This window comes from Pan paniscus, chromosome 2, assembly GCF_029289425.2.
Source record: "Pan paniscus chromosome 2, NHGRI_mPanPan1-v2.0_pri, whole genome shotgun sequence".
NCBI lineage: Eukaryota > Metazoa > Chordata > Mammalia > Primates > Hominidae > Pan > Pan paniscus.
Window position 1 is genome coordinate 88480820 of NC_085926.1, and position 13778 is coordinate 88494597.

A 13778-nucleotide genomic window follows, 5' to 3' on the forward strand; every position below is an offset into this window, starting at 1 on the left:
CTGAACCTAATGATTCACTTCTAATGACTATAATACAGGAAAAGAAATGCGATGCCATTCCAAGATTAGGTTATGAAAAGACTGCCTTGCTCAAGCTTTCTCCTGCCCTACTTCTCTCCAGGAGTCCTCACTCTGAAGAAAACAACTTATCTGGCTTATTGTGAGCTGCCTATGGAGAGGTCCATGTGTCAAGGAACTGGTATCTCTAATCAACATCCAGTGAGAACCTGGTGCATGCCAATGGCCATCTGAGGGAACATGGAAACGTATCTTCTGAGACTTCCCAACTAGATGTATGAGTGAGTTTGGAAGTAGATTCTTCCCCAGTTGAGCCTTGGGTTGATTATTGTCTCTGCTAATACCTTGATTGCAAGATACCTTGAGTCAATGGCACCCAGCTAAGCTGAAACCAGACCTGACCCAGAGAAACTGAGATAATAAATGTTTATTGTTTTAAGCTGCCACATTTTGAGGGTAATTTGACACACAGCCATAAATAATGAATACAGTTGCCCTCATTGTTTATATTAAAATGTTCACACCAGACCTAAGGAGACATTTTGGAGTACAGGGGATACAAGAAGAAATGTGAACAGCATGGCAGTTCCTCAAAAAATTAAACATAGAATTAAAATATGATACAAGAATTTCACTTTTGGGTATATATACCTAAAACAATAAAAAAAATCAGGGACTCAGAGGCCGAGCAGCGAGGCCCATCTCCCTGAAATAACAGTAACCTAACCCTGTGGGTCATCATCATGCCCTCTGACCTGGCCAAGAAGAAGGCTGTCAAAAAGAAGGAGGCTGCCAAAGCTCTACAGCAGCCCAGAAAAGGACATGAAGAAAATGGAGACGCTGTCGCAGAACCACAGGTGGCAGAAATGAGGCCAATGGCAGAGACACCGCAGAAGTGGATTTGCTGACCAAGGAGCTAGAGGACTTTGAAATGAAGAAAGCTGCTGCTCGAGCTGTCACTGGCATCCTGGCCTCCCATCCCTGCAGTACTGACGTTCACATTATCAACCTCTCACTCACCTTTCATGGTCAAGAGCTGCCCAGTGACACCAAACTGGAATTGAACTCAGTCCGTCATTATGGCCTCATTGGCTTAAATGGAACTGAAAATTCCATGCTGCTCTCTGCTGTTGGGAAACGTGGAGTGCCCATCCCTGAGCACATCGACATCTACCATCTGACTCGAGAGATGCCCCCTAGTGACAAGACACCCTTGCAGTGCATGATGGAAGTCGACAGAGAGCCGGCCATGCTGGAGAGGGAGGCAGAGTGACTGGCTCATGAAGATGTGGAGTGTGAGAAGCTCGTGGAACTCTACGAGCACCTGGAGGAGCTGGATGCCGATAAGGCAGAGATGAGGGCCTCACAGATCTTGCACAGACTGGGTTTCATACCTGCCATGCAGTGCAAGAAGCTAAAAGACTTCAGTGGGGGCTGTAGGATGAGGGTTCCCCTTGCCAGAGCCCTCTTTATTTGGCCCTTCATGCTCCTCCTGGATGAGACCACCAACCACCCAGACCTAGATGATTGCATGTGGTTGGAAGAAGAACTAAAAACTTTTCAGCATATCTTGGTCCTTGCCTCGCATTCCCAGGATTTTCTGAATGGTGTCTGTACCAACATCATTCACATGCACAACAAGAAACTGAAGTATTATATGGGTAATTATGATCAGTATGTGAAGATGTGGCTAGAGCTGGAGGAGAGAACCAGATGAAGAGGTTTCACTGGGAGCAAGATCAGATTGCACACATGAAGAACTACATTGCGAGGTTTGGTCATGGCAGTGCCAAGCTGGCCTGGCAGGCCCAGAGCAAGGAGAAGATGCTACAGAAAATGATGTCATCAGGACTGACAGAGAGGGTCGTGAGTGACAAGACACTGTCATTTTATTTCCCACCATGTGGCAAGAACCCTCCACCTGTCATTATGGTGCAAAATGTGAGCTTCAAGTATACAAAAGATGGACCTTGCATCTGCAATGATCTAGAATTTGGAATTGACCTTGACACACGAGTGGCTCTGGTAGGGCCCCATGGAGCAAGGAAGTCAACTGTTCTGAAGCTGTTAACTAGAGAGCTACTACCCCCAGATGGCATGATCTGAAAACACTCTCATGTCAAGATAGGGCATTACCATCAGCATTTACAAGAGCAGCTGGACTTAGATCTCTTGAATTTGGAGTACATGAAGTGCTACCCAGAGATCAAGGAGAAGGAATAAATGAGGAAGATCATTGGGCCATATGGTCTCACTGGGAAACAACAGGTGAGCCCAATCCAGAACTTGTCAGATGGGCAGAAGTGCCAAGTGTGTCTGGCCTGGCTGGCCTGGCAGAACCCCCACATGCTCTTCCTGGATGAGCCCACCAATCACCTGGATATTGAGACCATCAACGCCCTGGCAGATGCCATCAATGGGTTTGAGGGTAGTATGATGCTGGTCAGCCATGACTTCAGACTCATTCAGCAGGTTGCACAGGAAATTTGGGTGTGTGAGAAGCAGACAATCACCAAGTGGCCTGGAGACATCCTGGCTTACAAGTTGCTCCTCAAGTCCAAGCTGGTGGATGAGGAGCCCCAACTCACCAAGAGGACCCACAGTGTGTGAGACCTCTACCTGGGCTCGCGTCAGGATCTCCATCTGGGAACTAACAGCTGCTACCCTGACCAGCTGCTCAGGACTGGACCCTAGGGCTATGCATCCTGCACTGCTGCAATATCGCCCCTCCAGCCTCTCCCCTGCCCCTCAACCTGCCTTAGTTGCACTCTTTTACCTACAGCTGGACAGTACTTGTCCATTTCCTGTCCTCCTTCCAGTTACGTCTGTCCATGTCTGGACTCGGCTGGCCGTTCCCTCCATCCGCTTGCTGGTTACCTTACTCTGAATGTGATGCAGTCAGAGGCACCTGCGGGTTAGCCCAAGGCCCCAAGCCCTAGATTTGGCCCGGGGAGGAGCTTAGGATCCTCGTTTTCTGGGTTTTGGTGATGTGGGAGGAATACCCCCCAGTCCACTGCCCCATTCCTTTTTGCTTCTGGTTTGGAGCTCTGGACAAGGACTTTCGTACTGGTCAGTTTTTAAATAATTATTTAACAGTGTAACTTTTATACCTGCATGACAGCTACAAAGCGCCCAATAAAGAAAGAGGAAGCCATGGTCCCTAAAAAAGAAAAAAATATCAGGGACTCCAACAGATATAGGTATAGTTATAATTTATAGCAGCATTATTCATAATAGCTAAAAGCTGGAAACAACCCAAGTGCCCATAGATGGATAAATGGATAAACAAAATGTGGGTTGTGCATACAATAAAATATTATTCAACCTTAAGGAGAAAGAAAATTCTGGTATATATTACAACACGGATGAGACTTGATGACATTCGGCTAAGTGAATTAATCATATAAATGGTGTATGATTTCACTTATATGAGGTACCTAGAGTTGTGAACTTCAGAGAAACAGAAAGTCAGATGGTATTTGCCATGGGTTTGGAAAAGAGGGTAATGGGGAATTATTGTTTCACAGGTATGGAGTTTCAGTTGGGAAGATAAAAAGAATCCTGCAGGTAGCAGTGGTGGTTGCACAATGTGAATGTACTTAATGTCACTGAACTGTACACTTACCAATGGTTAAAATGGTCAATTTTATGTTGTTAATACATATATATATACACATATATATGTAAAATATATATATTTATATATTAGGCTGAGTGTTGTTGTTGCCCAGGCTGGAGTGCGGTGCTGCTGTCTCAGCTCACTGCAACCTCCGCTTCCTGGGTTCAAGCGATTCTCCTGCCACAGCTTCCCAAGTAGCTGGGATTTTAGGTGTGCACCACGACATCTGGCTAATTTTTTTTTGTCTTTTTAATAGAGACAGGGTTTTGCCATGTTAACCGGGCTGGTCTCGAAGTCTTGACCTCAAGTGATCTGCCCGCCTTGGCCTCCCAAACTCCTGGGATTACAGGCGTGAGCCACAGCACCTGGCCACATGTATTTTATCACAGTAAAAAAGAAAGTATGTGTATACAGGAAAAGAAAGAACTGATGTAAAGGAGCAGCTTTACCATACTCCCACACTTTCCCTAAGCTCAGACAATTGAGGGTTAACTGAGTAAACGTCAAAGTTTGGTGAATCACAATCACAAGAGTAGTCAAGGTGCGATGTCTATGCTCTTGGTAGTGAAGGGAGGCATCGGTGATGCTTCTGCACCCCACAGAGAATCAAGAAGGGTCAGAGTTGCTTAAATGCACAAAATAATAAAATCACATTCAGCAGAAAGAGACATAGAAAGCAAAGGGAACAGAGCTTCCAAGACAATGTGGATGTTACAGATAATCAGGGGAGACAAGGTAATAGAGAACTACAGAATGTGTTGTATGGAACACGTGGCATAGCCTTGATTGGTCACTGATGTGGTGGTGATGTGTAAGCCCAGAGATTATTTAGAAATTGCCCTGGTCCACATAATTGGAGGAGCTTATGTGAGTGGGGTGTTTAGGGTTAGGCTGTTCATTGCGCTTCACACAAAGCTGAATCTATTCTACCATCCAGCTAGTCAAGAGACAGAATGAGAGGTGAGGATCTAGGGCCAGACTGAGAAAATACATTCAGGCAGAGAACACGTGGATACAGACTTCTGAGAAAATGTATAAGACCTTTGTTTTTACACCTACAGGTAAGATTTAGAGGACAAAGGTAACCAAAAGTGTATCAGGCTGTCAGATGAAGCCTCCCTGCTGAGTCCTCCTGCATGGAGAACTAGAATATGAATCTGCCTTGTTGGATCACACAGGAGGCTTGGGGATACCATATCACTTTCTAAGTCTAGGGATGAAAGTCTCTAAGTCCTAGTGTCACTTTTTCAGACTCTAGGTTTTTTGATTTCTTCAACATCTGAATAAAGTGTGAAGAGGATTTAATACAATTGAAAGGTTATATTATGACTTATTTCTCAGGGGTTTTGGTTCCAAAAGTTGCCTTATTCAGTGGTGGTGAATGCATAGCGAGGTGATGATAGAGTCTAGGAAGAGGCTTCTAACACAGTGCTCACCAGTGGCTCAGTGAAGGCTCAGGGTCACATGAAAACACAGTATTACACTGTTCTGAGGGGTAACAAAGAAGAAAAAAAGCTAAGGGGGAGATCACAGTGGATATGGGACCAAAGGCAGGAGAAGCGTTGTGCCCTCTCTATCAATGACCTGCTTCCTTTTATCATTTACCCTTCACATTTGAGTGTTATTTATATCTTTGACTACTGACATTTCAATTATTAATAAATGTTTGGTTTAGATCATATCAGCTTAATTGTGAAGTGAGGTAGATCATAAACTTGCTATCTTCATTCTTTTAGTATTATTGGGTTATACAGGACACTGCAGTTGATCACAAGGATACACAGATGATTCATTTTCCACTTTTTTTTCCCTTCAGCGGTCTGAAATTAAGTGACAGGAAATAAACATTTGTCTTGCAACATGATCTGTGGGATAACAGAGGTCTGGCAAGGATGCAGAGAAGAGGGAGTGCTTGTGAGGGCTAGAAGCCTTCCTAGGAAAGGTAGATGTCTTGAATAGTTCTACTCTGTGGAGACACAGGAAAATGTGAGAGGGCCTGAAGCAGCCAGGCAGATGTTTTAAAACTGCTGCAGCCCTGGATATGGATAGGAGAGGGAGGTACAGCCTAACCCTCCTGGGGTCTGTAATTCGGGCTGTGATTCCCTATAGACAGTGGGGCACTAGCGATAGAAATGAGATGATCAAATTTATGTATTTTTTGGAGTTGAAAATCATAAAAAGGAATTGTTTAAGGAAAGTTATAAATGATATTAATTTCATGAATTATATGAACCTGCTTCCTTCACTTTCTCTCTCTCCCTCCACATTTTGTGAGGTCAACAGTGATTACACAGATGGAGACAATTCTCTCCCACCTCACTCCCTATCCACCCCAACACTAACTTGGGGAGATAATAGAAGATCATGGTGGAATTAGAATTAAAGAGTTTAACCGAAACAATGAATTTATTTGTAAACATTTATTTATTTACTGCCAATATAATATTATTTTAAAATTATTTTGGTGATCTTTTTATCTGAGAGACAAAATTGATCATTGTGGTTCTTATATTTCCAAATCAGAAGAAAGTTAAAAAAATGCATCTTTCTTTAGAATTTGAAATTCCTTCTCTTTTGTTGTAGTATCTTCTTCCTTCCTCCTAAATATTATACATGTTATTACATTTATTTTTAATTACTTTTGAAATGTTATCAAATTAATGGTGACATGGTGAAAGTTTTATTTATGAAAAGGGTAACCAGAAAACAAATATAAAAATAATATTCATAGATAATGAAAAACAAAGTTTTGCCAGCTTGGATTCCTTTCTTGAGTATACGTATATATATGTATCTATGTATATGCACCAGTTTGGTTCCATTAAATGTGTACTATCCATTGAATTATTATAAAAATAAATACTTGTATTATGAAATGGAACATGAGACATTACCATGCCATGCGAATTCTGTACTGTAAAAGCAAAAGTAATATAATCACCAAGGTAAAAATAGCTTGAAATTTTATAATATCAGGATTGTTTTGTGATGAGCCTGACAAACAGTAGTTACAGCTAAATATTTTGAATGATTTGATAGGGTGTTCTGTTCTTCTTACAGGGGAATTAGTTCCCGAGAATATTGGGTATGGAAGTTTGATGAGAATATTTGAAAAGTCCTCCCTAAGGTCCAGAAAGAACTATTTTGCAATATCAACAAGGAGCAGTAGCAATAGCAAAGCAGCAAAAGAAAACAAAACCAAAAATAAGACAAACTAAAATACTAGTCATATGTGAATTACTTTAAGGCTGAGGTCAAAATTATTTTTTTTTCTACAAGATAATGTATTTTTCTTCCTGGAAATTATGAGTTATATAGGAATACTGCTTTCTGTTCCTTTCTATTGTGCATTCATTAGATAACGGGTTTTGGAGTACCATTACATGTCACTATACATAGGTGCCCTTGTAGAGCCAATAGTTGAATAGAGGACACAGACCAGAAAACAGTAAGTTAGAAATGAAATAAGAATGGAAGAGCTTACACTGGATATAGCAATGAGGAAGTTGCTGTGGTAGGAGCTGCTTCTTTAAAGTATTAGTTATTGTGATGGCTTGAAGAAAGAGGGGTGGAGAGATTTTGGAGACAGACTATAGACATTTTCATTAAGTTTCGCTGTGAAGGTTGAAGGTGAATGGGGTGTGATATGGTTTGGTTCTGTATCTACGCCCAGATCTCATCTTGAATTGTAATCCCCACGTGTCGAAGGGGAACCTGGTGGGAGGTGATTGGAACATGGGGATGGTTTCACCCATGCTGTTCTCATGATAGCAAGTGAGTTCTCATGAGAGCTGATGGCTTTCAAAGTGTTTGGCAGTTCTGCCTTCACTCTCTCTCTCTCCTGCCACCTTGTGAAGAAGGTGCCTGCTTCTGCTTCGCCTCTACCATGATTGTAAGTTTTTTGAGGTCTCTCCAGTCATGTGGAACTGTGAGTCAAATAAACCTCTTTTGTTTATAAATTTCACAGTATCAGATAGTATCATTATAGCAGTGTCAAAATGGACTAATACAGGGCTTAAGGGTGAAGGGAAGACTTGTACTTCAAGTTCACATACTAAACAGAGGGAATCAGGGGAAAAAGAGGGGTTGAAGATACAGGAGGAACAGTCACAATGTACAGTAATATACTTAGGTGTGGAAATAGGTGAAACCCATGGGCTTGTAAGTATAGGAATTATATACAATTTGAACTTCAAGTAAAGAATGGATTGAGCATCCTTTGCAGTTCTATTTGAGGTAAGACTAGTTGAGGCAGAAGGCAGGCTTTTCTCACCATGTTATTTGCTTCTCTACCCAGTTTTCTGTAATGTGGAATTTGGTAAAGCAAAAACAGCTAAGCCAGGGGCCATTTTTATCACAGACTTTAATAAAGGGCATCACAGCTGGTTCTAAAATAATTACTTACAAAAGCAAAAACAATACATTGGGATAAGAACAGTAAGGAGTTCTTAAGAGGCTTCATATACTTCCAATGATTTCAGTGAAATTTTAAAAAGGTGCAATGATACCTTTGTGGATTAATACAATTTTACAATATTAATCTGTGTATGTTTTTCTATGTTCTATTTTCCTTTTACTTTGGTCTGTTTAGGAGGCATTTTTCTACTGTGGACACCAGACGAGGTATGGACAAAATGCAAAGGAGACTCCAAGTCTGTCTGGATTTTGTTTTCTGAAAGCTGAAGTCTAGAAGAATTTGAAGAAATGATGGAAGAGTTAAAAAAAAAAGGTGATTCAAGGGTATAGACAAAATATGTTGAACACATTGTACTGTAGAGTGGTGTTTCCCTTCCACACTGGAAAAATTTCCCCATTATTTAGAAGTTTGGGGAAGGAGCTGAGGAAGAAATTTCAAGGTAGTGAGATTTGCAACAATCTACTCTTTGTATCAATTAGCATTGCTGGAGAGTTTGCAAGATCAAAGGGTAGAATGGCTTGGCAGGAGGGATCAAGAGCAGTGTCAACAAAGATTCCTATTGCCCCTAAGCATGGCTTAGAAGCAGCAGAACTATTAGATCCGGCTGGGTCATGCAGCAGAAACAAGAGATAGCTCAACACAAATCTGTGACCTACCTCCTTAAATGACTTGGTACCAGTTTGTTTCAAAGTCACTAGCTGAGTTTTGCTCAATGCGATCTTACAGTTTCAGAAGGGAGATTTATTTTCACTTTGGTGAGTTTTGAAGGAAGACGAGGGCAAGCTCCACGGAGAGGCATAGACATAAAGAAGTGGAGAATCAAAACCGTATGGAGGCGGCTCTCCCCAAAACTTTGTAAATCTTTAACCAGTACATTTATACTGACAGTTTTTACTTTGAACTCACTTTAATATAGATTTATGATTCACTAGCACAGAAAGTAACCCATACTCAAGATACATGACCAACTTTCTAGGTACTGGCTGCTAAACAGATGAGTCCATGTAGCTTCTTTATAAAGAATTTAAAAACTGAAAAAAAAAAAAAAACACAAACAACCCTGAAAATGTGTGTATGTAGTAAGCTTCAATAAAAATGGGATCAGTATTATTGTTTATTTCAGTGTTAAGGTAAAAGAACCCAGTAATAATAAGTGTTTTTCATATGTTTCTTTGTCATTCTCACAACAAATATATGAGAGAAGAATGATGCTTGAAAGGTATGGAACTTTCTGAGGTAAGGCAACTATTAGGTTGTAGAATTGGGTTTTGAATGCAGTGCAGATTTCTCTCTTTCTTTCTCCTGTGTTCTTTCTCACCCTTGTTTCCACTAGTGATTCTACCTTCTTTCTACAGCGGCAATATTTATTTTAACAAATGTACATAATTTATAGACCATGCTAATTTTTTTTGTCTTTAAAGAAGTAACTTTGTGTGAATATTCCAATAATATTACTTTTTACAAAACAAATTTAGAGCACCCTCAGCATTTGCCTTTAAAGGCAGATTATGAGGCCTGGAAGAAGAGTTTTATTTCATGTTTTCTCACATCATATGTGTCTAAAATTGACAATGAATTGGTTACTGACAATTAGCATAAAGTTTGGTATTGGATGACTAGTGGGTAATTTAAAAACATTCTCAATGGATAAAAGATATCACATCTCCATTGACTTTAGGGAAAAAAGTATGTTAAGAGCTCTTAAGGCTATTTAAGAAAAAGACTTGAAGTGTGATATCATAGCATTTCAGAACTGAAACAGATCTTTGTCCATCTTCCTTTTTCAGCCCAAAGATACTTTCAAGTGGTTTAAAGATAACATACAGATTATTACATTAGAAACACAAAGTTATTCAAGAAAATGTTCACCAAAAATATTTTTTTCTGTTTTTACATATTCGTAAGACATTTAATTCCAAGAAGGAGATTTAATGTCTACCACTGGAGCGAATGAAACAGTGAAGACAGATTTCTACTTAATCCCCCTGAAATAAAGAAAGCTAATTTTTAAGACTTAATATGACAATGAAGAGTAAGAATTTCACAAAATCCAGGTGGATAAATGATATCGATATTATATCCTTAAAAGTATGTATGTACTTTCCCTAAATGTGTTTTAATTTTATTTAAACATATAAATAAGGATTTAAATATTCTGGATGTTAATCATTGTTCTTTGCTATTATTTTTATGATGTAGAAATATTGCCTGTGTTATACTGTCCTATAACTGAGTTAAAAGCCTGTTTGTATTGTCTGTCCAACAGCTTTATAATAAATAGTTCTAAAATTTTGACAGTTGTTCATGGTAAAACTTCAATTTTGTTTTAACTAAAGACTTTTTACTGGATCAGTAAAACTAAAGATTCTATTATGCCATGTGTAAAAATCTATGTTGTGGGAATAGTGTTATTGATTTGCTGTGTAAAATATATTATAACCAAAAATTGCTTTGAACAATAAATGTAAATCTTTTTATTTTCTAAAAATGTATATTAAATCAAATATTTGAGCCATGAAAATCTAAATTTTTATTTTATCCCATGAGATAAACTGTTTTCAAATATCTTCACAACATTTATTATTGCCTAGAATTAAATATATATTTAAAAAGTTAGTTATAAAAATATATTGCTAAATGGTTTATTTAATTAGCCTAACGAAGAAAATATTCTCCAACAAAGGATTCTTTCTTTAAATAGCCCTTTAAATGACACATGGGTTTTTAGTTTTTAATAATACCCTTTTCCCCAAATGTGCAAACTTTCTGAAACAACACTATTTTAAAAGTACATTGATTATAATATTATTTGAGTACATTGCAGCTTTCTGGGGCCAGAAAGTACATCTTATTCATCCTAGTATTTTTAGCTCTTAGTAGAATTCCTAGGACTTGGCTTATTTAACCAATCTGTTGAATAAATCAATGAATGATATGTTTTTCCATGTAAAGCATTTTTAGAATATCTGCAGCTTTTAAAATTATTGTATTTTTATTGCCTCAATAGAATCACAGCTTTTGAGTTTCCTAATGCAAGTCCAATTGTTTAAAAATACATCAGCAGTTAAAAAATTAATCAAGAAGTTATTTATTGGCTACTCATATAAAAATGAAATACAAGTTACAAAACCTAAAAAATTTATCTACTTGAGGAGATATTGAATAATAGCAATGATTAGTAAAGACATACTCATTTAAATTTCTTAAACCCTTGAAACGAGGCATGAAATTTAGGTTTCATGAGGTAAGCAATAAAATCAATTTTAAGTTTTTTTTTTTTGCTACAGGGTCTTGCTCTATCACCCAGGCTGGAGGGCAGTGCCATGATCATAGCTCACAGCAATCTCCAACTCCCGTGCTCAGGTGATCTTCCATTCACCCTCCTGAGTAGCTGGGACTAACTGTTTTCTTGTTTTTGTTTGGTAGGGTCTCACTATGTTGCCCAGGATGTTCACAAACTCTTGGCCTCAAGCGATCCTCTGCCTCGGTCTCCCAAAGTGTTGAGATTGCAGGCATGAGCCATCATGCTGGGAAATTTTAGGTCTTAATCAAGGGTTTAAGTATGATAAACTCAGGATTTAGAATAAATGAATCTCACTCCATTATAAGAAACCACTGAATGATAAGGCTGAAGACAGGGGGATCAACTGGAGGTTGTTGCTATAATTCAGTGTGAGCTATATGGTAGAAATGTGAATGTAGAGAGATGTAAATAGAAGATATTTAGCATATATATTGATCATATATTGATGAGACTAAGCATAGCCAAAGAGGATGTTGAATTCAAAATTTCAAGCTGATCTGGTGGCATAACCTTGAACAATTAAGGCATGAAGGAGAAGAACTTGGAAAATTTGATGTCTTGTTTTAATCTCATTAAATTTGAAATAACAGTAAAGAATCAAAACATGCAATGAAAATATTTTTAAAAAATCAGCAGGCCATTTAGAAGTGTGAATGGTAATGCAGAGCTAAATATATATTTTTCAACATAACCAGCAATGTAGCAGTAATTGAATTTATGCCAGGGTAGCTTGCTGGCAGATTATGTTAAGGTGGAAGAAGAGAGTCACACTGAACACTTCAAATTGAAAATGAGAATAGGAAAATAAGTTGCCTGAGAATAAGTAAAGGAAATTCAAAGAAGGAAGAAGAAACCAGATTAAAGTAGGAGATGCAGAGAGTAGAGAGGGTTTCAAGAAAGAGATACAGCTATGGCTATGATGTGCAGGAACCCACACCTATTATCAGCTCAAGAAAACAGATTCTTAAGTTTTTAGGAATTTTATGCATCACTTTTTAAGCACAGCAATTAAATAAGTTAAATTAATTATATACGTTTCCAAGTAAATAAAACATGTTAACAACTAAGTTAATAAATACACAAAAACTCATCAATTTCTAATTATTTTACTACCTGTTCCTATTATCCATACTCCTTAGGTTATTTATATATGTTATTTATGATGTGGAAATACTAGATAATGGTGTTTTATTTCCCATCTCTTTCTAATTTGGCATGCGATGATGTTACGTTGCTAACTTAAAATTAGTAATGGTGAGAATATTTGCACCATGAAAATGGCATATGCTAAAAATCAGGCCCGATTTGTGGTTGTGTTAATTATCTAAGTATAAGAGGTGACAAACTGTAGCCCTTGGGCAAAATCCAGCTCACTGCTTGTTTTGGTACATAAAGTTTTGTTGGAAGACAGACACACCCATTTGTTTACATTGTCCATAAATACTTTTAGATTACAAAGGCAGAAAGAAGTAATTGTAGCAGAGACTACCTATCCTGTAAGGCCTCACTATTTACTATCTGAGTGAAGAAAAATTTCTCTACTCTTGACCTCACATAAGAAAGTGGTGGAAAACATATTAATACTGCAGATTAAACTTAAAAATGTGCTCCATGTACAGGTGTTACATTGTGAAGACCATAAAATTTGAGAAAATTATTTTAGTATTTGAAAACTATTACCTGATTCAGCAAATGTTGCTCACACCACTGACAGATATGTAAAGTTCTGACATATCTCTGTTTTGTTATTTTTATTGTATTCAATAACATAAGTAAAAATGTCAACTGATACCTACCTTAGAAATAAACTCATTTGTCAATTTCAAATATAGATTGACTATAGATACAAGAGTTTAGAAATAATCCACAAAAATATTCTGTGAGAACTAATTGGCTACACGAAATTTTCAGTAAAGAATATGGTAAATTGTATAACACATATCCTTCATGTCAGTACCTTTACCATAAACTTAGTTACACATATACATACATTTCTTTTTATTTAGAGAGCAGGTTGTTAACCAGCACACTATTACACAACAGTTTCAGAACTAATGAAGTTTTGAAAAAAGGTAAAAATGGAAAAGGTTGTTACATTTAATAAGTACTAGAATACTTGTCATTTGGAAAACTATCAATCAGTTAAAAAATTCTCAGAGCAATTAACTCACATTTTTAATCTATTTTTTCTTTCATTCATTTAATAGATGTTTAATCAATTACTTGCTATATTAGTCTATTCTCACATTGCTATAAATAAATACCCGAGACTGAGTAATTTATAAAGAAAGTGGTTGGGCTCATGGTTCTGCAGGTTGTAAAGGAAATATAGTGGCTTCTGCTTCTGGGGATTGGAAGCCTCAGGCTTCCAATCATGGTGGAAGGCAAATGGTGAGCAACATCTCTTACTTGGAGGGATA

At 37.9% G+C, this 13778-nt stretch overlaps 1 pseudogene; it reads left to right on the forward strand.

Annotated features, from left to right (window-relative positions):
* The first annotated feature begins 761 nt into the window (after positions 1-761).
* On the forward strand, positions 762-2628 carry LOC100975426 (ATP-binding cassette sub-family F member 2-like; annotated as a pseudogene).
* The last annotated feature ends 11150 nt before the right edge of the window (positions 2629-13778 follow it).